At 47.0% G+C, this 21,760-nt stretch overlaps 1 protein-coding gene across 4 annotated transcripts in view; it reads left to right on the top strand.

Moving 5' to 3' along the window:
• GLI2 (GLI family zinc finger 2) overlaps window positions 1–21,760 on the top strand; it is a 1,147,062-nt gene that overhangs the window by 380,982 nt on the left and 744,320 nt on the right. The window contains exon 1 of one of the 4 annotated variants that reach the window (XM_069616739.1): window positions 8,142–8,214. The exons of the other annotated variants lie outside the window; for them this stretch is intronic. The gene's annotated coding sequence lies outside the window, so the exon portion shown is untranslated. Of the gene's footprint in view, window positions 1–8,141; window positions 8,215–21,760 lie in introns of those variants that run through there. 4 annotated transcript variants of the gene reach the window in all.

Genomic DNA, 21,760 nt, shown 5'->3' with positions numbered 1-21,760 from the left:
TAAGCAAAGAGGTTTTGTGTCTTGTTGATACCCGATGATACATGTTATCGGTTTGTTACTGTTTGTGGTCTAAATACTGGTAAAATACAAGAGAAGGAGGTAGTCTGTGTTTCCTGTATGTTTCATGTTGCTTTCACCCTATTATAACATAGACCCCTCGACAACAAAATAATTCTGGGTGTGACCTACCGTATAAAACTTACCACAAACCCTCCACGTCAAATAGTACAACAGTGCACCGTCCGGCGGCAGCAAAACCACCAGTGGCAACCAAAACTAAAACCATATGCTTTGGTCGTGAGTCGCGGTGGTAGCCCCTTGCCTGCTCAGATGTTAAGCAGCCACTCAATGTGGGCAACGTCACGTCAACATAGATGAGACACATGCCTATTAAGCTTGAGCCTATACCATATTTGAGGTGAGCCGGGATCACATTTGGGGTGAGTCCCCAAACATGTAGGATTAGCCCCCTGTACATTTGGGGGAATCGGGGTGCCCTTGCAACATCTGTAATGTTCTGTTCACACATGTGAGAGGACTGCCCCGCGCATTGCAGATATTTTTTGCCAAGCCATTGAGGTGTGTCCGGTGGACATTAAGGATCAGTGCACTGGACGACCCCCAGGGGTGTTGCTACATCTGGAAAAGATCTGGGGCTACGCTAATTTTGGGACTGTCAGGCATGGGGGCTAGCTAGCCTTTTTGCTTGTAAACCGTCAGCTTCTATCCAGGGCTGGAACCAAAAGACCCGGGGCTATAGCCCTCTCAGCTCCCCCCTAGCAACGCCTTTGATACCCCCATCACTTTAGGGCTGAAGTTGTTGGACTTTTTGAGTGAGGCCCCTGAGCATTCAGGATGAGCCCTCTCTGCGCGTTTGGAATGGGTTCCCCACATATATGGGACGAGTCCCACTCACATTTTTGGTGAATCCCCGCACATTTGGTGGGAGTAGATTGACATTTCTGATGAGTCCCTCCGCAATTTTGAACGAGTCCTCTACCATTTTGGAAATTTGGTGCTACCTTCATCAACACAACAGCAAAGCAATCTTGCACTGCCCCCTCTGCTCCCTGTAACCCAACCCATTCCAATATACCCAGTGACTTTCACTATAAGCACCAGCAGCCACAATGTGGCAGTGTTGGGTAGTGGGGTGGGGCACCTTGGGGGTACTGAATGTCAGGGCCTTCTGTCGCTGGGCTTCATGATGATGTTGTCTCTTGCCTTTAAGTGCCAGAATAATTGCACCCCTCTTTATTTATCTAGAACATTGTCACTAAAACCACTCCGCCGAATGGTGCGCTCATCTGACAATCCTCAGCTGAATCAACGCCATTTTAATCTAAAAAGATTCAGGGAATCCAGCTTTGACATTCATGCTCCGCGTGAATGGAATGCCTGACCTTCTACTATTAAAGTATCTCAATCCTTGATTACATTCAAGAGAAGCATAAAAACTCTACTCTTGAATTCAGCCGACTAATGACCGCTCTCATCTGGTCTGACCTTGTCTTTGCCGTTTCACACTTGATCTTTCTTTCTGCGCTCTGAGGCCTTTGGGCATGTAGCGACCTATCCAAAAATTTAAATAAATAAATAAAATATCATCCTTGTGCGCCAGAACCGAAAGTCCCGATGATTTTGCAGGGTCTCCAGCACACTTGCATAAAAGTTGTGCGGCGGACGTGCTCCTCTTTTTTTCTCTGGTACGCTACCCACCATCACGTATCTGCCTCTTCCAGTTTGGAATTAGTTGGTTATCCCACACAATTGTCTTGACTTTCCATTTTGAATTAAATTAGCCGACTTTCGGGGTTAATGCTCGAACATTATTTTTGTTGATTAGCTTGAACACAGAGGAGTCAACTGCACATGTGATGTGCACCTCCGCACAAATTTTGGTTGTGGCTAACTCAGTAGCACCAACTACCTGGTGGCTGGAGTTTTTCCCTAAAACGTTCTGGGAGGGCAGGGCCCTCCAGCTGACTGTACCCCCAATGAGCCAAGGCAGGTGTGTCTTGCCTACGGTGCGCCATGATTAAATGTTATATACTTTTTTTTTTAAATGCGTGCACCGTGAGTGTTTGGCCAGCATCCTGCCCCACACGTCACATGATGTGGCACCGGGAGTGCCTTGTGTGTTAAAGTCCTTCTGAGGTGTGCCAGGGCTGTCTTAATTTGCTCCTGTAGAGCCTGATCCGGTCTATGCCCTAGAAGACCTACAGCGGTGGTGGGGGGGGGCGGGGGAAGAGAGGGAGAGAGAGAGAGAGAGAGAAATAGTTTTGAGTGAGCCTATGTGTGTGGTGAATGTTGAATGTATGATGAAAGTGTTGGTTAAAGGACTGCCTCGGTTTGTGTGTGTGCAGCTTGAATGCAATAAATGGATTGTGTGAATGGTGTTTGTATATTGGGGCGGGGCACAGTAAGTAACAAATGTGGACTAGTTTAGACACATTGTTCCTGCCGCTTGAATCATGCAAGTCATGTGTAGTAACCATTACTGGCATACAAAGATAGTGGGCGCAGCATCATCAAGTAATTTCTACAGTGGCCACAGTGTTCACCACAAGTTGTGACAACACTTCCTGTGAAATCCCTTCCTGTAATGTCACTTCCTGTAATGTCACGCAGTCGTGATTTGTGCCAAAACTCAGTTGCCCCCTGGACATCCAAATGTTTGCACCCCTGTCCCAATTTATAAGCAGTGATAGAAGGAGCATATAAAAAACAAACTTCTTGTCGCATTCAAACCTTCCTTTCTACACCGAGCCTGAGATTGGACATTCTGCTCCCCTCTGGTTCGCCTCCTGGTTGCTTGTATATCCTTTGCTGCCAAATTGCCCTCCCTCCCTCCCTCTCCCCCGTTGTTAGCTCCCTGCTTCCTTGTATTGATTCCTTGCGATCTGCTTCCCTCGCCATGTCCTTCCACCTATGACTTGTAAAGTGCTCTATTGCTTCCCGAAGCTAGGTCTGCACTCAATAAATCCCCTAGTAATAATAATAATAATAATAATAATAATAATAATAATAATAATAATAATAATAATAATAATAATTCTGCGCCTGCCCAGAAGGAACAGAAATAATGTACGGCGTTTCACAGAGGGGACCTGCAGGCTGGAGTGTGGCACAGAACCTTCTGCATATCAAAGCGTCAGATGCCTGTTGAACCACATGGTTCTCAGCCCCCATGCAGTCAAGTGATATGAGGACTAGGAGTGTTGCAGCAAGCCCACTACAGGTGATGGGACTGCACATGCATGTGTTGCATAAGTAATAATGCAAAGGTGCATGTGACAAATCAATTTCCCGGGGCACCAGTGGTCCAGGGATGAATATCGGTTTCAAAACCATCACCCCCACACCTTTAGTACACCAGAAGGGATCCGAACAGATTGGAAACCCAAGTCAATTATAAACACCTTGTCCAATTTTTGTAACGTGGACAGAATGGCAGGCTTATCTCTGCAAGTTGTGTATCGTTGGTTAGTTGCAACAAAGCGAAAATACAATTATTACCCAATGATAAAAGGGACTGTCCAATCAAGGTTGCATAAAAATATAAAAACAGACAGTTCTAACACACAATACATCCAACCCTGTTAGGAATGCAGAGGACGGACAGTTTCAAAGAAGGAAAAGGGAGGCACTCTGGATACTGACAGGAGGGTAGTCAGATATAGTAATTAATCACAATAGTTCAAGGATACTTGGTTTCAGCACAAAGAGAGAAATTGGTTGTAAAATGTCACTAGGGGCCTTCGGAGAAGGACCAGGGTGAGGGAACCACAATGTACCATCAGTCTCACAATTCCAAAAAGGTTTGAAAACCTTTCTTTTTGACGCCCGAAATTACTGAGTATGATTGCTTGCCATTTCCTGCCAATGCTATAAGTGATTTCTGTGGTATGTCTTGAGAGCGCCCTGAGACCTTTGGGCATGTTGGCGCAATATAAAACTTCCATAGAATATAATAAAATAATACCTTGTGCTTAAAGATTTTGTTGGTGCTAGAAAAGGTCGATTCGTTTCCCGGGCACTTTGCAGTTTCTGCGACAGAGTTCAAGATGGGAGACAGCTACAGGTATCAGGTGGCAGGCAGTTCAGCGAGCGAGGCTGGACAGGTGGCTGCAGGCTGGCCTACACAGTGGCTCGGGGTTAGGAATCGTTCTCTCAGTGTTGGTTGGCGGGCCTGAAGCACTGGTCGAGGTGTCTCGGACGGCGTTTAGTGACTGCGGCGTGACAACATTCAGTGGTAAAGTCGGTTGCAGCTGGAGGGGGTTGACTGGTTTGAAAATGTCCTTTAATACGGACACTGTTTGATGCTTGTCGATGGACCACTCCTCCTAGCTTCTTCTCTGAGCTTGTGTCATCCTTTAAGGCAGACAGCCCAAAGCTGAGGAGAGTGTTGCAGGCAATGACCTTGTCCTTGGTTTGGTTCCGAGACTCTCTGGCGCTTCCCACCTAGGAAGCTTACTTGCAGAGCAAAGCAGGGCATGCTGTTTGCTGGCTTGATACTGGTTCTGGAGCTGCTGGTGGGTCCTATATGGGCAGGATCTTGCTTCCCTCTTTGAAAATCCTGGCCTTCCTTCACTGAGGGAAGCTGTAAGTCAGACTGTACCTTCAGCCATGTTCCAAATGAGTTCTTCTTGTTACTCCTTGCAAAGTCTTCAGATGTTCTGCCGAAAGAGGGGCACAACCCTCTTTCAAAGCCAAATGGGCCACACTGATTGGTGTAGGCTAAGCCTACCTTAATGAACCAATCATGGGTCCCCAGCAACAATCTTTTGTTTTGCGTGACGTCATAACCAGAGTGCTTTGCAACAGGAAAGGTAAAGGGGTGAAAACATGTACTACTAAGTCCCACCCATCATCCTGTCTGTTGCGGATCAAAGTGTCTCTCTGGTTAATTGAGATTTCTGTGGCTGCTGATCAAAGCGCAGGTCTCCCTTGAAGTTTGTGGCGAGAACAGACTTTTTGTTTCTGTCAAATCACATACTCCTATCTGAATGTGGTCCCCCTGCGGGGTTGCCTACTGTAAACACGTGTACCAGACATGACAGCTCATTGTCCTATATACTAAGAGGCAGGAGTTGGCTTCAGGTTGACACAGATGCAGATCAAAGATGTTGGGGTTTCCTGTCTTTTGTTAGCCCTGCAACCACGCCTCTCGCGGGCCTGCTTAAATTAACCAGTTTGGACAACTGCGACAAGTGTGTGTGGCTTTGGCTGTTTCTGTATTCAGTTTTGAGTCTACTGAAAATGTCTTCTTGTTGAAACGGGGTTGCTTGTGCGTGAGATAATTCAACTTCAGGACAGATCTTGCAAGGAGGATCCTGTTCTAAAGCAGAGTTATCACACACACAAGCAACCTACGTTTCAACAAGCAGACGCTTTCAGAAGACTTGGCAGGGCTGCAGGGTCTGCTAGTTGACGCGTGGGTTGCACGTCCGTGCTATAACACGCTGCAGAGCAGATCCGTGAGTGTCGTTTTGCTGGAGTGATGCTCATTCCTGTTCGGGCCCATTTCCCGCGCTGTTATAAGATAACAGGTGCACATCTGAGACGCTCACAGCATCTCTTCCTTTGCTCCAGTGCACGTCTTTGTTTATTGGGCCCCATGTTTTTGGGTTTGGCTTCTAGAGCTCTGTATTGCTTACACGTTCTTATACGTGCAAGTGCAACTCTGGGTTTCCCCTGTAAACAAGGGAATGTATTCTTTAAAACTGGGTTCACTAACATGGACGCTCTGTTCCGTTTTTTGGGCCTTGCTCGCGTTTAAGGTTCTTTGCTGAAGTCCAGTGCCTGCGTTTCTTGAGATTACTTGCCACAGCCTGGGCGCTGGGTTTTCAGAGGTGAACAAAGCCGGCCTCTCCCTGGAAGGAACTTGGACTGGAGGGACCGTTTGAATGAGCGCTGAAGGATAACATCTGTTCGCAGAACACGGGGGGGGGGCGGACAGGATACGCTAATCCTTCGCAGCGAGGGGCGGTTTTCAAACCCAGTCCCCCCCCCGCTCCCTTTAGCGGCGCGCGGGTCTCCCGCTTTTGCTGTCAACAAATGGAAAGAGTTGGACGCATATCTGAGGCTTAAGGCGGGTTGGGCTTAGTGCAGGCACTTGCACGAGATCTTGGGTGACATGCACACCTCCACGCCACCCCCAAACTCATATCTCTAACCAGGAAACGGAAACCTTTCCACGGCTCATCACAAGGCCCACGTGACCTAGAGACAGCAGCGGGCCATGTGGAGCGGCAGCTCTGCAAGGAATGATGGACGCATTGATTATTTATTATTTATTTGTTCACATTTGTAGCAGCGCACAGAACCCACAGGCATCAAGGCGCTAGTTTCAAGACAAGATATAGGGTTACAAGTAATCAAGTGTTAAACAGTCAGAGAAGGTCAAGGAGGAGGAACGTGAGGGGTCCTCTAGGCAAACAGCCACGTTTTTCGGTGCTTACAGAAAGTCCAGTAGGATTGCTCAGCTCTCAGTATCAAAGGTAGGGCGTTCCATAGTTTTGCTGCAATGACGGGGAAGCTGGCGCCTCTGGCTCTAACCAGACTAAATTTCGGTGTGATGAGGCGGTGGGCATAGGCGGAGTGGGTCAGTCTCAATGACTGGGCTGTTTTGTTTTTTTGTGCAAGGTAAGGCGGGGCAGTGTTAGACACGCATCTATGGGTGACCGCGACAGTTTCGAAAACAATGTATTTGCGTATGGGGAGCCAATCATTGCAGTTGTCAAGTTTGGTACCTATCACGGCACGGGCGATAGAGAGGAGAGGCAGCTGTTGGTTGAAAGGAATGGTCTGCAAGCTTAGTGGTTTGGGCGCCTGAGGAAAGAAGGGTATTCACTGGGCGAGTGAGGGAGAGGGTCGCATTGAGGTGTACACCCAGTGTCTTTGTGCCTGGGGAGACAGCGATCGGGCTGCCGTCAATGTTGAAAGAACAGTAAAATAGGCTTAGGTTCTTGAGCATGGCAGGAAAATTTCAGTTTTTTCGTCGTCGGGGCCGAGTTGATAACAGAGGCGTCACTAGGGGGGAGCTGGGGGGCTTTTGGTTGTAGCCACTGATATATGATACATGATAAGTCATTTCTAACGCGCCTGTACACAAGTGTTTCTAGGCGCTACAAGACAAGTGAGTAAGACAGAGGGAGGTCAAAACAAACTCACTAGGCCCTGTGTCATTCAGATTGTGCAAGAGGCAAAGTGCAGGGGGGAGGGAAAGGAGCTCAGGGGCTACAACCAACATAGTGGTTTGGGGGAAATGGAGAGTGTGGGAGAGACACGGGAACCTTGAGCTATGCCCCAAGTAATCTTCGGCAGGGGGTCGGGGGCTGAGGTAAGTTCCGAGAAGACTCTGATGTTTCTGTCAGCCAGAAAGGAAGAAAGTGAGAACCTAGGAGAAAGAGGGAAACGGGAGAGGTGGGAAAGGAAGGCAAGATATGGGGAGATGGGGCACAGATAGCAAAGGGAGGGAGGATGAGGAGGAAGGAAGGGGGGGAGGATGGGGAGGAAGGAAGAAAGGGAGGGAGGGGAAGAGAGGCAGGAAAAAGAGGGAGGGGAAGGGAAGGAAGGAAGGAAGGAAGGAAGGAAGGAAGGAAGGAAGGAAGGAAGGAAGGAAGGAAGGAAGGAAGGAAGGAAGGAAGGAAGGGAGGGAGGGAGGGAGGGAGGGAGGGAGGGAGGAAGGAAGGAAGGGAAAGAGGGAAATAGGGAGGAAGGGAGGAAGGAAGGAAGGAAGGAAGGAAGGAAGGAAGGAAGGAAGGAAGGGAGGGAGGGAGGGAGGGAGGGAGGGGGGGAGGGAGGGACTTGGAGTGGCATCTACACAGAGGAAGCCATATTTTGTCAAGACTCTTTCCACTCCTCGACTTGCTTCTGCTCTTCTCGGTGACTCACGCGTGATGAACAAAAGCCCGGGGCCCGAAAGCGTCACAGCTTCAGATGTGGCAGAGGGAACTCACCACATGCACTTAAAGTAATGAGCCCCCCACAACACAGCCTCCCCGGACGGTCACAGTTTGTAAATCAGAAGAAAAGCCTTTCCCAGAAGCCTCAAAACGAAGACTTTCCCAGTAAACCCGAGGTCAGGGGTCACCTTCCCCGCTGTTCCAACACTGCCGTATATTCTTCTTATTTGTGCAATCCGATGGCTGCACCCTTGCAGCTGGCCCAAGTCCATTCTGGCCGCCTCCGAGCAAGACAGGGAATAAGGTAAGAATGTGGCTCAGCCTATCAACGTGTCGAAGTGACACCATTAGCAGCGTTATGTTTGATTATTATGGCGGAAACACCAAAAGACACTGCTCGGTGTATTCTAATCGAGGGAAAGATGCGCACAGCGGTGACTCCATTGGCCATTTACACTGTTCCAAGTGGCGCGGCGCTGGGGGATCGCACGTGTGGTTGTTTGCTAAAGTCGTTAATATCTATAATGGCAATGCTTCCACTGCAATCTACTTCAGGGGACCACATTGAGGTGTACGAACAACTCTTTGAGCTGGAGGGATACTAATCTCTCCGCATACGAACGGGCTTTGGTGGACCTAGCCTTGCCGGCAGCCAAAAGGGATATATTTATTTATTTATTCATTTATAGGCGCGCACATAACCCATGGGAGTCTAGGCGCTGGTTACAGGAGAAGAGCATACAAGCAAAGGTGCAAGTTACAGGATAACAAATATATATATAGATGATGGTAGAGCCACGGCCAGGTGCTAAATGTCATTAATTGAGCAGGTGGATCTTTAGCTGTTTCCGGAACATATATATCTACGGTATGGGGGTTAGCAGACACCCCCTCGCTAAGGCAGTGGGAGTTAGCAATGTAGGGAACAAGGAGCTGGAACGGCTTCTATACAAACAGCGAGGTGGTCCAGAAAAGCATGAGAAGGTAAAGGGGTAGGTGGGCGAGTGGAGAGGTTGTAGCTCGAGGATGGGGCGGTTAAGAGTCGTGGGAAGGGCTTTAAGTGAGAGGGGGTGGGTTGCTGAGGAAGGGGGAGGGCATACAGCGGGTTGGTGGGGGTCTATGATTGTATTATTTGTTGTGCCTGTTCGTTCATGATCAAAATTGCAATAAAATGTGTTAGGAAAAAAAGTAAAAGTACCCTTGGCTCACAAATGGGTACCGTGGGCTGAAATCAAGGCTTACTCTCAGGAAGTTGTTGCGGTGTGCTGGAAATTAACAATGACCCCAAAAAAGCAGTAGATCTAAAAGAATAAAGAACACAGTGCCCAAACAATTTCATGAAAAATAATTAACATGTAATGGCTAACTACAACTACCACATAAATATAAAACAACACAAGTAAAACATGCTATAATTCACAAAAGTAGACGAACGGTATACAAATCTTTGACACAGCATATACACGCTATATAAGCTCTGCCTAGTATCATATTAACATGGCCATGGGGGGACTACAATGGGCCTAAAACCAGTTTATTTCGAAAAACAGCACAGAGGTAAAAAGAGAGGAGAAACGTTCAAAAACATAACGATGTCAACCCTGCGGAGTGTCCACTAGAGGGCCTCGGTGTGCCTTGTTTCTTCCCAGAGACTGATGAGCTGGTGAGAAAACAGGTAGGGCTGAAAGGCTGCACCAGTTACCTGTTGCTTTCAGGCAGAGCTTACACCTTAATTGTCAGTCTTCTGAAGGAGACCACACCAGGTCGTTCTAAATGTAACCTGTTGATGATGAGGAGCTTCTGCAGCCTTTGCACCAAGTGGGGTCGCCCAGTTAGGATCTTGCTACTTTCCCTGCTCAAGCAAGAGCAGGGCTCGTGTCACACAGGCCACAGGAGGGCGAGGGCTCTGCAAGTGTGGAGACCACTGGTCTTGCGCCGGAACCTCTATATGTCTCAAATTGGCTCGATCCAGTTCCAGCAAATAGGTCAGCATAGGTTGAATGGGGTTAAAGCTTTTTTAAACAATGCACATCTATTGATTTGAATCAGTTTAGCCTTTTTCGAACCATAGGAAACTATTGACGTGAACTGTGTCGAGTTGGCGCCACCTAGTAAGAGAAACGGAAAGAGGGAAACATGTCCGTTCTGAACAGCGCTCTGAAATTAAGTGTGATATGACAGAAAAACAAGACTTGGCACACCAGCTCAATGGGGCCCAGTGTGATCTTTGCACTGCAGTAAACAAAGTGCTGGTAATTCCATTACCCCCCATTTTTTTTATTGGTAATGGAATTACTGACGCTTTATCCACACAACCAAATTCCAAGTTTGGCGCTTAAGTGGGGGAGATACCTCTGGGCAAGTGCTGCTGGTATTTACCTTCACTTTAATGCCAAAAAGTTCAGGAATTTTCAAGGGCAGAATAGCCACTGTGTTATTTTATCCAAAATTCGTACAGAGTCCTATGGACTCAGGAAATGGGGACTAACATCGCCATTACTGCCCAGGTAATCAGGTGCTAATTTTGCCCGCCGGCGTGAGGGTAACAGCAAACACATTTGAGGCTGTTTCTTAACAAGCCTCAATGCACATGTCCCCACATTCGTACTACATTTAAAAGTATGTCTTTCTACCCATCTGACTTCCGACCTCTCCTAATTTGTAGCTTCCGGGCAAACAGATTCCAAAATTCCTCTCTCCACAGGGATTTAAAAAGGGGATTAAGGGAGTTAAGTTGTCTCTTTCTCGAGCAGATTGGATTGTGACTATTAGAGGCGGGAAGGCATTTAGACAGGGACGTCATTTAGGAATCTCCAGGGGTCGCAACTGCGACCCCTTTGGCCTCCATTGCTACTCCTGTGGTTTTCCTTGCTACCCCTAAAAAGAAAAAAAAATGCATTTCTTTTTCTTTTTGTTTTTTTTTAATGCAAGCTCCTGGGCTGTGGCCAGCACCATGCAGCTTTTTGCTTCTGGAGTGGCTGGCTTTCTTGGTCAGGCCTCTTTGTTTTTTGTTTTTTTTTAATCAACAGGGGTTCCATAAGTCTAACACTTTCAACAGTGACCTTAAATAAGAAACAATATAAAACAAAAAAAATGTGTCTTTCTGGAATTCTATACAATTATTGCTAGACTCATTAAAGGGTTATTTCAGGCACACTTCAGGTGGTGAGTCACGGATCTAGTCTGTTCCTAAACACCTCAACTCAGCCTTTCATCCTTCTGAGGTCGATAAATGAGTGCCAACACAGGTTGGGTGATATTGTATGTATCTTTTTTTCTATATAAAGAGCTTAAGCCTATGTGCTATATAATAACACATCATTATCATTCACATTAATTTGGTAATATGGGCTAATAAATACTGATCTTAATGATACATATGGTGATCCATTCTTGTATGAAATGTATATGACATTATAGTGATATATATTTTTCATAGTGTACTTAGGAACAATGCTATGTGATGCCACTTCTTGTTTTGTCAAGGGGTGAAAGGTCATGTTTCATTGCTTCCCACAATATCACTTCTGGGTGGGGTCAAATAAGATCACTTCCTGTGATGTCAGAGGTCAAGGGTCGTGTGATGTCACCTCCGCTACCTCTGGCATTTTGGTGAAATGACATCCCTGTATATAGATAATTTTCTATTCATGACAAACCCAAACATTTTGTCCCAAATTCTTTAACATGGTTTCCGGATCCTAAATTAAGGATGGGATTTCTGAGGGTACGTCTCAATCTAGGAAAAACGGTCGCGGTTCCGTGAGGGGGCTTCAAGAGTGGTGGAGTGCACCCTTTGTGGTGTGGTGAATGTAGGGTGCAGTCCTTACATCATATTCTGACGTGCTGCAGAGGAACTAGGGAGCCCCGTCAATCTCCACTGGGGAGTTCTGTGGAGCCCCTAGAGTCGATAGGTGCAGAATAATTCTGGGGGCGTTTGATAGCGGGCCATGAAAGAGCTTAAACGGATTTATTGTATCGAAATGATCTCTTTTATTGTTTTGATTGTCCCTTTCATCCGTTTTCTTTATAATGTGTGTATTAATGTTTAAGGATTGTGTAAATTGTATGGATGGTAGTTGTGAAAAGCCTGAAGTCGGCTGTTGCACAATAATATATATTTTTTTAAAAGGAAATTTACTTGAGTGCTGCTTCACGTGTGAACATTACTTTCATAAGTGCTGAAATGCTCACATGGATGTCACTGTAAGGGTAAGAGTCTGGGCATTGTTACATAATCTTTGTACCAGAAAAAATAAAATTAACAAAAGGGCAACAGTTGCCCTGGTGCAAAAAAATGGAATTCACTACATTTGTGCCCTAGGGAAATGTTTGCCCTAGCCCTAAACATGTGCCCGGGTGGAAAAATGCACTTAAAGAGTATTATGTTTGCTTTCCGATTGCTCTCAAACCGACAGCATCCTCTCTCTTTGGGCAAAGTAAGACTGAGCATCCTCTCACTTTGGGCTAAGTAAGGCTGAGCATCCTCTGTCTTTGGGCTAAGTAAGACTGAGCATCTTCTCTCTCTGGGCTAAGTAAGGCTGAACATTCTCTCTCTCTGGGCTAAGTAAGGCTGAGCATCCTCTGTCTTTGGGCAAAGTAAGACTGAGCATCCTCTCTCTTTGGGCTAAGTAAGACTGAGCATCCTCTCTCTCTGGGCTAAGTAAGGCTGAGCATCCTCTATCTCTGGGCTAAGTAAGGCTGAGCATCCTCTCTCTTTGGGCTAAGTAAGGCTGAGCATCCTCTCTCTCTGGGCTAAGTAAGGCTGATCATCCTCTATCTCTGGGCTAAGTAAGGCTGAACATTCTCTCTCTCTGGGCTAAGTAAGGCTGAGCATTCTCTCTCTCTGGGCTAAGTAAGGCTGAGCATCCTCTATCTGTGGGCTAAGTAAGGCTGAGCATCCTCTCTCTCTGGGCTAAGTAAGGCTGAGCATCCTCTATCTCGGTGCTAAGTAAGGCTGAGCATTCTCTCTCTTTGGGCTAAGTAAGGCTGAGCATCCTCTCTCTTTGGGCTAAGTAAGGCTGAGCATCCTCTCTCTTTGGGCTAAGTAAGGCTGAGCATCCTCTCTCTCTGGGCTAAGTAAGGCTGATCATCCTCTATCTCTGGGCTAAGTAAGGCTGAACATTCTCTCTCTCTGGGCTAAGTAAGGCTGAGCATTCTCTCTCTCTGGGCTAAGTAAGGCTGATCATCCTCTATCTCTGGGCTAAGTAAGGCTGAGCATCCTCTCTCTCTGGGCTAAGTAAGGCTGATCATCCTCTATCTCTGGGCTAAGTAAGGCTGAACATTCTCTCTCTCTGGGCTAAGTAAGGCTGAGCATTCTCTCTCTCTGGGCTAAGTAAGGCTGAGCATTCTCTCTCTTTGGGCTAAGTAAGGCTGAGCATCCTCTCTCTTTGGGCTAAGTAAGGCTGAGCATCCACTATCTCTGGGCTAAGTAAGGCTGAGCATCCTCTATCTCTGGGCTAAGTAAGGCTGAGCATTCTCTCTCTCTGGGCTAAGTAAGGCTGAGCATCCTCTGTCTTTGGGCTAAGTAAGACTGAGCATCTTCTCTCTCTGGGCTAAGTAAGGAGGAGCATCCTATCTCTTTGGGCTAAGTAAGGCTGAGCATCCTCTCTCTCTGGGATAAGTAAGGCTGAGCATCCTCTCTGTTTGGGCTAAGTAGGGCTGAGCACCATTTCTGTTTGGGCTAAGTAGGGCTGAGCACCCTCTCTCCTTGGGCTAAGTAGGGCTGAGCACCCTCTCTCTTTGGGCTAAGTAAGGTTGAGCATCCTCTCTCTTTGGGCTAAGTAAGGCTGAGCATCCTCTCCCTTTGGGCTAAGTAAGGCTGAGCATCCTCTCCCTTTGGGCTAAGTAAGGCTGAGCATCCTCTCTCTTTGGGCTAAGTAAGGCTGAGCATCCTCTCTCTTTGGGCTAAGTAAGACTGAGCATCTTCTCTCTTTGGACTAAGTAAGGCTGAGCATCCTCTCTCTTTGGGCTAAGTAAGGCTGAGCATCCTCTCTCTTTGGGCTAAGTAAGACTGAGCATCTTCTCTCTTTGGACTAAGTAAGGCTGAGCATCCTCTCTCTTTGGGATAAGTAAGGCTGAGCATCCTCTCTCTTTGGGCTAAGTAAGACTGAGCATCTTCTCTCTTTGGACTAAGTAAGGCTGAGCATCCTCTCTCTTTGGGCTAAGTAAGGCTGAGCATCCTCTCTCTTTGGGCTAAGTAAGACTGAGCATCTTCTCTCTTTGGACTAAGTAAGGCTGAGCATCCTCTCTCTTTGGGCTAAGTAAGGCTGAGCATCTTCTCTCTTTGGGCTAAGTAAGGCTGAGCATCTTCTCCCTTTGGGATAAATAAGGCTGAGCACCCTCTCACTTTGGTCTAAGCAGGGCTGAGCACCCTCTCTGTTTGGGCTAAGTAGGGCTGAGCACCCTCTCACTTTGGTCTAAATAGGGCTGAGCACCCTCTCTGTTTGGGCTAAGTAGGGCAGAGCACCCTCTCACTTTGGTCAAAGTAGGGCTGAGCACCCTCTCTCTTTGGGCTAAATAGGGCTGAGCACCCTCTCTCTTTGGTCTAATTAGGGCTGAGCATCCTCTCTGTTTGGGCTAAGTAGGGCTGAGCACCCTCTCTCTTTGGGCTAAGTAGGGCTGAGCACCCTCTCTCTTTGGGCTAAGTAGGGCTGAGCACCCTCTCTCTTTGGTCTAAGTAGGACTGAGCATCCTCTCTGTTTGGGCTAAGTAGGGGTGAGCATCCTCTCTGTTTGGGCTAAGTAGGGCTGAGCATCCTCTCTTTTTGGAATAAGTAAGGCTGAGCGGGCGAGAAGAAAGTAACGCTTTGCCAGAAAGTCCCACTAGTCACCAAGTAAAAAAAAAAGGTTTGTGTTTGGAGGATGCCCTCTATAGAATCCGAGCCGTCGACTGTCCACTCCTCGGGGTTAGTTTGTGATTTTCAGCCCTTACTTGCTGCTTTCAGATTGCGCTGCTTGTCGCCGTCTGACTACAGAAAAAAACATCCTTCAAATTAGTCATGAGTGCCCTGGAAAGGATGTACTCTGCCTCCTAGTTCTTGAAACAAGATGGGGCACGTTTGCCCGCACACCCTCCTTCCTTCATGATGCGTTGTGCTCTTCTGAACAGACTATAATTAGGAAGGGCAGACATTCCCACATTTGCAGGGTTTCCCAATGCACCCGGCGGGGCTCCTCGAGTGCACTTTTGCTGTGTGTCTGTCGGAGGGATGGAAGGCCTTCAGAATTCCGCACAGGCTTTCCTGCAGTGAGGACAAGAGGAGCACCTGTGTCGAGTCCCCGCTGGTGGCAGATCTGATGAGGGGTTCCTGCTGGTGGAAGCTCCTTCGAGCCTCTTCTGGCCCATCCAACTGTCTCAAGCGCCCAGAAGCAATGGAAACACGTGTTCCATAGGTGTGCCCCTGCCCTTCTTTCAGCGAAGATTCATGCTGGCCAACATGACACGTTTGGGAGATGCTAGACCAGACCTGTTCTTTCTTAGAATTCTGGGACTTGTCTTGGATTTATACTGCTGATATCCAGTACTACGTGTTCCAGAATGGTGCATGTTAATATCTATGTAGATGTGGGCTTGTGGTGGGTTCTTTATTGTGGAACTAGGCTACCTGGGACACAATCTCAGCTCACTTTTTTGACAAAATTGTGTGGTCCTTTGCATATCACTTTATCTTCTCGTGCTTTGGTTCCATTATTTACAAACACTGTAAGTGAACGCAGTGTTATGATATGGCAATGTTGGTGTGTAATGTGGTCACATCAAATACAGTGGCAATGCAGATATCTTTTGTGGGTGCAGCTTAATGAAAGAGGTTTGCTGTGGCAATGCTGGCATATATTGGCACATCTTCATGAAAGTGTCCTAGATGGAAATGCTGCCATGTATTGTGGGCAATGCTTCATGAACATCATTTACAGTGGTAATGCTGGTATATATTGGCGTAGCTTCATATGAATGAAGTACAGCGCTGATCCTTGCATACATTGGGTGCATAGCATCATGACATGCAGTGGCACAGCTGATATGTATATTGTGGAAGCAGCTTCATGAAAGTGATGGCATATATTGTTGACACAAGCATCATGAACATATTTTAAAATGCTCTTGTGGACTGTTGTTGTCCTGGAATCTATTGAATTGTATTCGATGTTACCCTAGAAAAACAATTTTAAATGGCATGTCTTTTTATTCAATTATTTGAAACATTGTGCTGTAAAATGCACGTTTTCAACCCATGATTTTAAAATGGTTCTTGGCAGGAGAAGTCCCACCCCCACCTACACCGCGATCACCCATACGTTACTTGGGGCTCTCTCATCCTGCGCGGACATACTAACCTAGCGCAGATGTTAAGCCCCTCCCTTCAAAATATTAATTAGTCACTACTGACCTTATTATTATTATTATGGTATTTATTGAGCACCGACCTAGCTTCCAGAAGCAACGCAAGCGCTTCACAGAGGTAACAACAGTACAGATGCATAACGGAGCGCTTCACAGAGGTAACAACAGTGCAGATACATAACGGAACGCTTTACAGATGGAACAACAGTACAGAAGCTTAACTGAGTGCTTTACAGATGTAACAACAGTACAGATGCATAACAGAGTGCTTTACAGAGGTATACAACGGTACAGATACATAACTGAACGCTTTACAGATGGAACAACAGTACAGATGCATAACAGAGTGCTTCACAGAGGTATACAACGGTACAGATGGATACTGGAGCGCTTCACAGAGGTATACAACAGTAAAGATACATAACTGTGCGCTTTACAGAGGTAACAACAGTACAGATACATAACTGAGTGCTTTACAGAGGTAACAACAGTACAGATACATAACTGAGTGCTTTACAGAGGTATACAACAGTACAGATGCATAACTGAACGCTTTACAGATGTAACAACAGTACAGATGCATAACAGAGTGCTTCACAGAGGTATACAACGGTACAGATACATAACTGAACGCTTTACAGATGGAACAAAAGTACAGATGCATAACAGAGTGCTTCACAGAGGTATACAACGGTACAGATGGATACTGGAGCGCTTCACAGAGGTATACAACAGTAAAGATACATAACTGTGCGCTTTACAGAGGTAACAACAGTACAGATACATAACTGAGTGCTTTACAGAGGTATACAACAGTACAGATGCATAACTGAACGCTTTACAGATGTAACAACAGTACAGATGCATAACAGAGTGCTTCACAGAGGTATACAACGGTACAGATACATAACTGAACGCTTTACAGATGGAACAACAGTACAGATGCATAACAGAGTGCTTCACAGAGGTATACAACGGTACAGATGGATACTGGAGCGCTTCACAGAGGTATACAACAGTAAAGATACATAACTGTGCGCTTTACAGAGGTAACAACAGTACAGATACATAACTGAGTGCTTTACAGAGGTATACAACAGTACAGATGCATAACTGAACGCTTTACAGATGGAACAACAGTACAGAAGCTTAACTGAGTGCTTTACAGATGTAACAACAGTACAGATGCATAACAGAGTGCTTCACAGAGGTATACAACGGTACAGATACATAACTGAACGCTTTACAGATGGAACAACAGTACAGATGCATAACAGAGTGCTTCACAGAGGTATACAACGGTACAGATGGATACTGGAGCGCTTCACAGAGGTATACAACAGTAAAGATACATAACTGTGCGCTTTACAGAGGTAACAACAGTACAGATACATAACTGAGTGCTTTACAGAGGTATACAACAGTACAGATGCATAACTGAACGCTTTACAGATGTAACAACAGTACAGATGCATAACAGAGTGCTTCACAGAGGTATACAACGGTACAGATGGATACTGGAGCGCTTCACAGAGGTATACAACAGTAAAGATACATAACTGTGCGCTTTACAGAGGTAACAACAGTACAGATAAATAACTGAGTGCTTTACAGAGGTATACAACAGTACAGATACATAACGGAACGCTTTACAGATGGAACAACAGTACAGAAGCTTAACTGAGTGCTTTACAGATGTAACAACAGTACAGATGCATAACAGAGTGCTTCACAGAGGTATACAACGGTACAGATACATAACTGAACGCTTTACAGATGGAACAACAGTACAGATGCATAACAGAGTGCTTCACAGAGGTATACAATGGTACAGATGGATACTGGAGCGCTTCACAGAGGTATACAACAGTAAAGATACATAACTGTGCGCTTTACAGAGGTAACAACAGTACAGATACATAACTGAGTGCTTTACAGAGGTATACAACAGTACAGATGCATAACTGAACGCTTTACAGATGTAACAACAGTACAGATGCATAACAGAGTGCTTCACAGAGGTATACAACGGTACAGATGGATACTGGAGCGCTTCACAGAGGTATACAACAGTAAAGATACATAACTGTGGGCTTTACAGAGGTAACAACAGTACAGATAAATAACTGAGTGCTTTACAGAGGTATACAACAGTACAGATGCATAACTGAACGCTTTACAGATGTCACAACAGTACAGATGCATAACAGAGTGCTTCACAGAGGTATACAACAGTACAGATGGATACTGGAGCGCTTCACAGAGGTATACAACAGTAAAGATACATAACTGTGCGCTTTACAGAGGTAACAACAGTACAGATACATAACTGAGTGCTTTACAGAGGTATACAGCAGTACAGATACATAACTGTGCGCTTTACAGAGGTAACAACAGTACAGAAGCTTAACTGAGCGCTTTACAGAGGTAACAACAGTACAGATAAATAACTGAGTGCTTTACAGAGGTAACAACAGTACAGATAAATAACTGAGTGCTTTACAGAGGTATGCAATATTACAGATGCATAATGGAGTGCATTTAAGAGGTAACAACAGAAAAGATATACAGCAGTGGTAGGATACAGAGGCGCACAGAGGAGGGGTACAGCTGTACCGGGTGGCAGGGAGGAGAGGGATGGGCGGCGTCTAGAGAGTCAGGTGACGTGAGGGGCAATATGATGGCCTAGGTGTTAAGGAGGAGAAACTCCTTGAAGAGATGGTCTTGAGTTCTTTTCTGAATTGAAGGAGCGCGGGTGCAAATCTGATGCAGCGGGGGAGGAGGTTCTATAGTTTTAGGGCATAGGCATTGTTTACAATTTCAGTGCCCCTCCCCCACCGACCACCAAAAGCCGCATCCATCTTTGACTTGAAGTGACGCTGCAGGTGTGGCCCTGCTTTCTTCAGAAGTCCTAGCGCCAGCAGAGAAGGGATGCGCTGGGCAGGTTCCTCACAGGACCCTCGGCTGCAGCAGCCAGAACTGGGAGGCATCTCATGTTCTGTAACCACAGGGTTCAGAAGTTCAGTGCAAAAGACACGAGGCCAGGTTTGTGATGTCTCACTCGAGCTGTTATGGAGGAAGTCTGGAATCAGAAGACATCCCCTCCAGGGCCTCCCACCCCAGCTGCAGCCCCTCAAGTAAGACCACTCACTCCTTCTAGGGCCTGGGGCGTCCTAGAGGTGTGTTCATAACTCTGTGCTTGCACCCTGAGCCCCTAAGAGGCCAGGGGCGTCCTAGACATCACCTGCCAACTAATCTTTCAAAAATGACTGCACGAAGCCAGAGCGTCCCCGGCAGGAAATCACTGTGTACATTAATATTTTCCGACATGAGGCTTTTCCAAAACCACAGTGCTTGCGGAACACGCCCATGCGTCATGTAGCGGCGCGCACAGAAGGAAACCCAACGTCACTCTTCTGGAGCGGGGATAGGCTGGGGACGGGCGGTCTCGCGCCATGAAAGAGACACAACAACTGGGCACCTTACACACTGCACAAACCGATGCATCGCATAGTCACTCTCGTGGGTGTGCCCACACAGAAGTGGGGTGCACAGCGCCCGTGTCTGCAAAGCCTGTCCACCAATGCCACACACAAGGAAACACTGTAGTGATGTAGCTCTTTAGCTCGTTGGTTTTGTACAATGACGGGGGGAGAAGTGTGGTGACGTAGCTTTGCTGATTCAGTGTTTGAGCGCGTGTGAGTGGAGCGCGTGAGGGTTTATGATGTGAGCTGGAGTGTAGAGTGTGTTCCAGGATGGCGGTTTGTCAGTTACTGCTGCCGGGTGGGGTGCGCGGTCAGGGCCGGCCTTAAGGGCAGCAGCGCCGTGGGCGAATTGGCGCCCCCCCTCGCCCACCGTACGCCCGTATTGGCCACCTTTTAAACATTTTTTTTTTCATCTCTTCGCTCTGTTGAGGAGGTTAAATAGGGCGCGTTAGCACCCCACTGTCATTGAATGAGCCCGCCGCTGAGGGTTCATTCAATGACAATGAGGTGCCTGCCATGCCTTCTGCCTTCTGCCACTACGCCAGCTCAGGGGCGCCCTTGAAAGACTCCCCCGAGCTGGCGTGTTGGAGGGCTAATGGCGCCTTTTCTTATGAAAAGTGCCCACGGTGGAGGGGCGCATTTAAATGCACCCGCCGCTGCGGGCACATTTTACAGTAAAAGGCCGCCTGCTGAGCCTTCTCCCACAACGATTTTGATCCGGATGTGTATGACTTTTACGTGAGGGTGAATGACCTCACATTGGTGGAAGATTAATTATCCTGTTGCGTCTTGAAAGGCCTGTGTGAGTGTGCGTGGTGGTTGGTCAGTGGCCTCTGTGTAACTGTGTTTCGTTTGGGCCTATATGAGTGTGCGTGTGAGGCTGTGTATAAGTGCCGTGGTGTCGTGGCTGGTAATGTCTGCAGAACGCTCCCGTGACCACTCCTCACCTGGATCTTCTGATGAAGTGTTTCTTGTCTCCGAGGTCTCTCTCCTTCTGGGTTTCTCTTTCAAGGTCTTCTTCTTGACCTTGACCCTCTTATCGTGCAGATAAGGACAGGCTCCATTGGAGGCCACCTTTGCAGGATTCAAGTTCCTAACCAAAAGGGACCCCAGAAAGCACGCCTCAGTTTCAGGGAAAAAGCTTCTTCGGCTCCAAAAAACCCTGTTATGCTCTGGCAGTTCCGTAGGGTGACCCCAATTATGAAGTGGTTCGTATTCTGTGAGGCAGGCGGGAGTGTATCACAGCTGTCAGCAATGTTGTTTGATAGGCCAGATGGATCCAAAGGTAAGTGGTAAGAAAGGTAAGTGAAATATATGTAAGAAGAATTAAGTAAGCAAAGTAGTAAGTAAGGTTGAAAGACAAGAATGCTAGAACGGCTGCAGGACGTGCAGGAGCACAGAATGAGGAGGAAAGTCGCGGTAAACCTGGAAGTGCACCGTGAGGAGTGCAGCGGCCTGAAATGGTTGGAGGATCCGAAAACGCTGGCCACAGGAGAGAGGAAAAGCACAGCGGAGAAACGCCACCGGGGGGGGGGCAGCGGAACCCAAATGCGGTAGGAGGAAAGTAAATAAAGAGAGAAAGCGGCGGCCAGGGGCTGCCAAGAGTTAGGAGCGAAATCCTAACTACCGGAGGGTAGCGAGCAGCAAGGGAACCAGAACGCCAAGCGGGTACCAGTAGAACGATACAACGTACTGAATGGAGGCTTAGACGCGTTGTTATAGAAACGCTGTAAGAAGGCGGCCATCTATGTAGAAGACTAGACTGTGTCTAACGCTTCTACCTGGCAGTCAAAGCCTTCGATGCGATGAAACCCATCAATGCCATACCTTCCAGCACTGGGGCATGACAGTATGACCCTTCCTCCTCAGGGCTACCCCTGGTTTACAGGGATGTCTTCTATGGAAGAGTTGTAGGAGTCGAGGTGCATGAATATGATGGCTGGGTTCCCAAGTCCATTCAGAAACAGAGTATCCCTTCCAATGTACTAAGTACTGTAATGTACCTCAGTGGTATCTGGAGTC

This window comes from Ambystoma mexicanum, chromosome 9 (assembly GCF_040938575.1).
Source record: "Ambystoma mexicanum isolate Mex_15411 chromosome 9, UKY_AmexF1_1, whole genome shotgun sequence".
NCBI classification, from domain to species: Eukaryota; Metazoa; Chordata; class Amphibia; order Caudata; family Ambystomatidae; genus Ambystoma; species Ambystoma mexicanum.
Note: the sequence above shows the minus strand (reverse complement) of the source record. Positions and strands in the feature narration are given on the sequence as shown.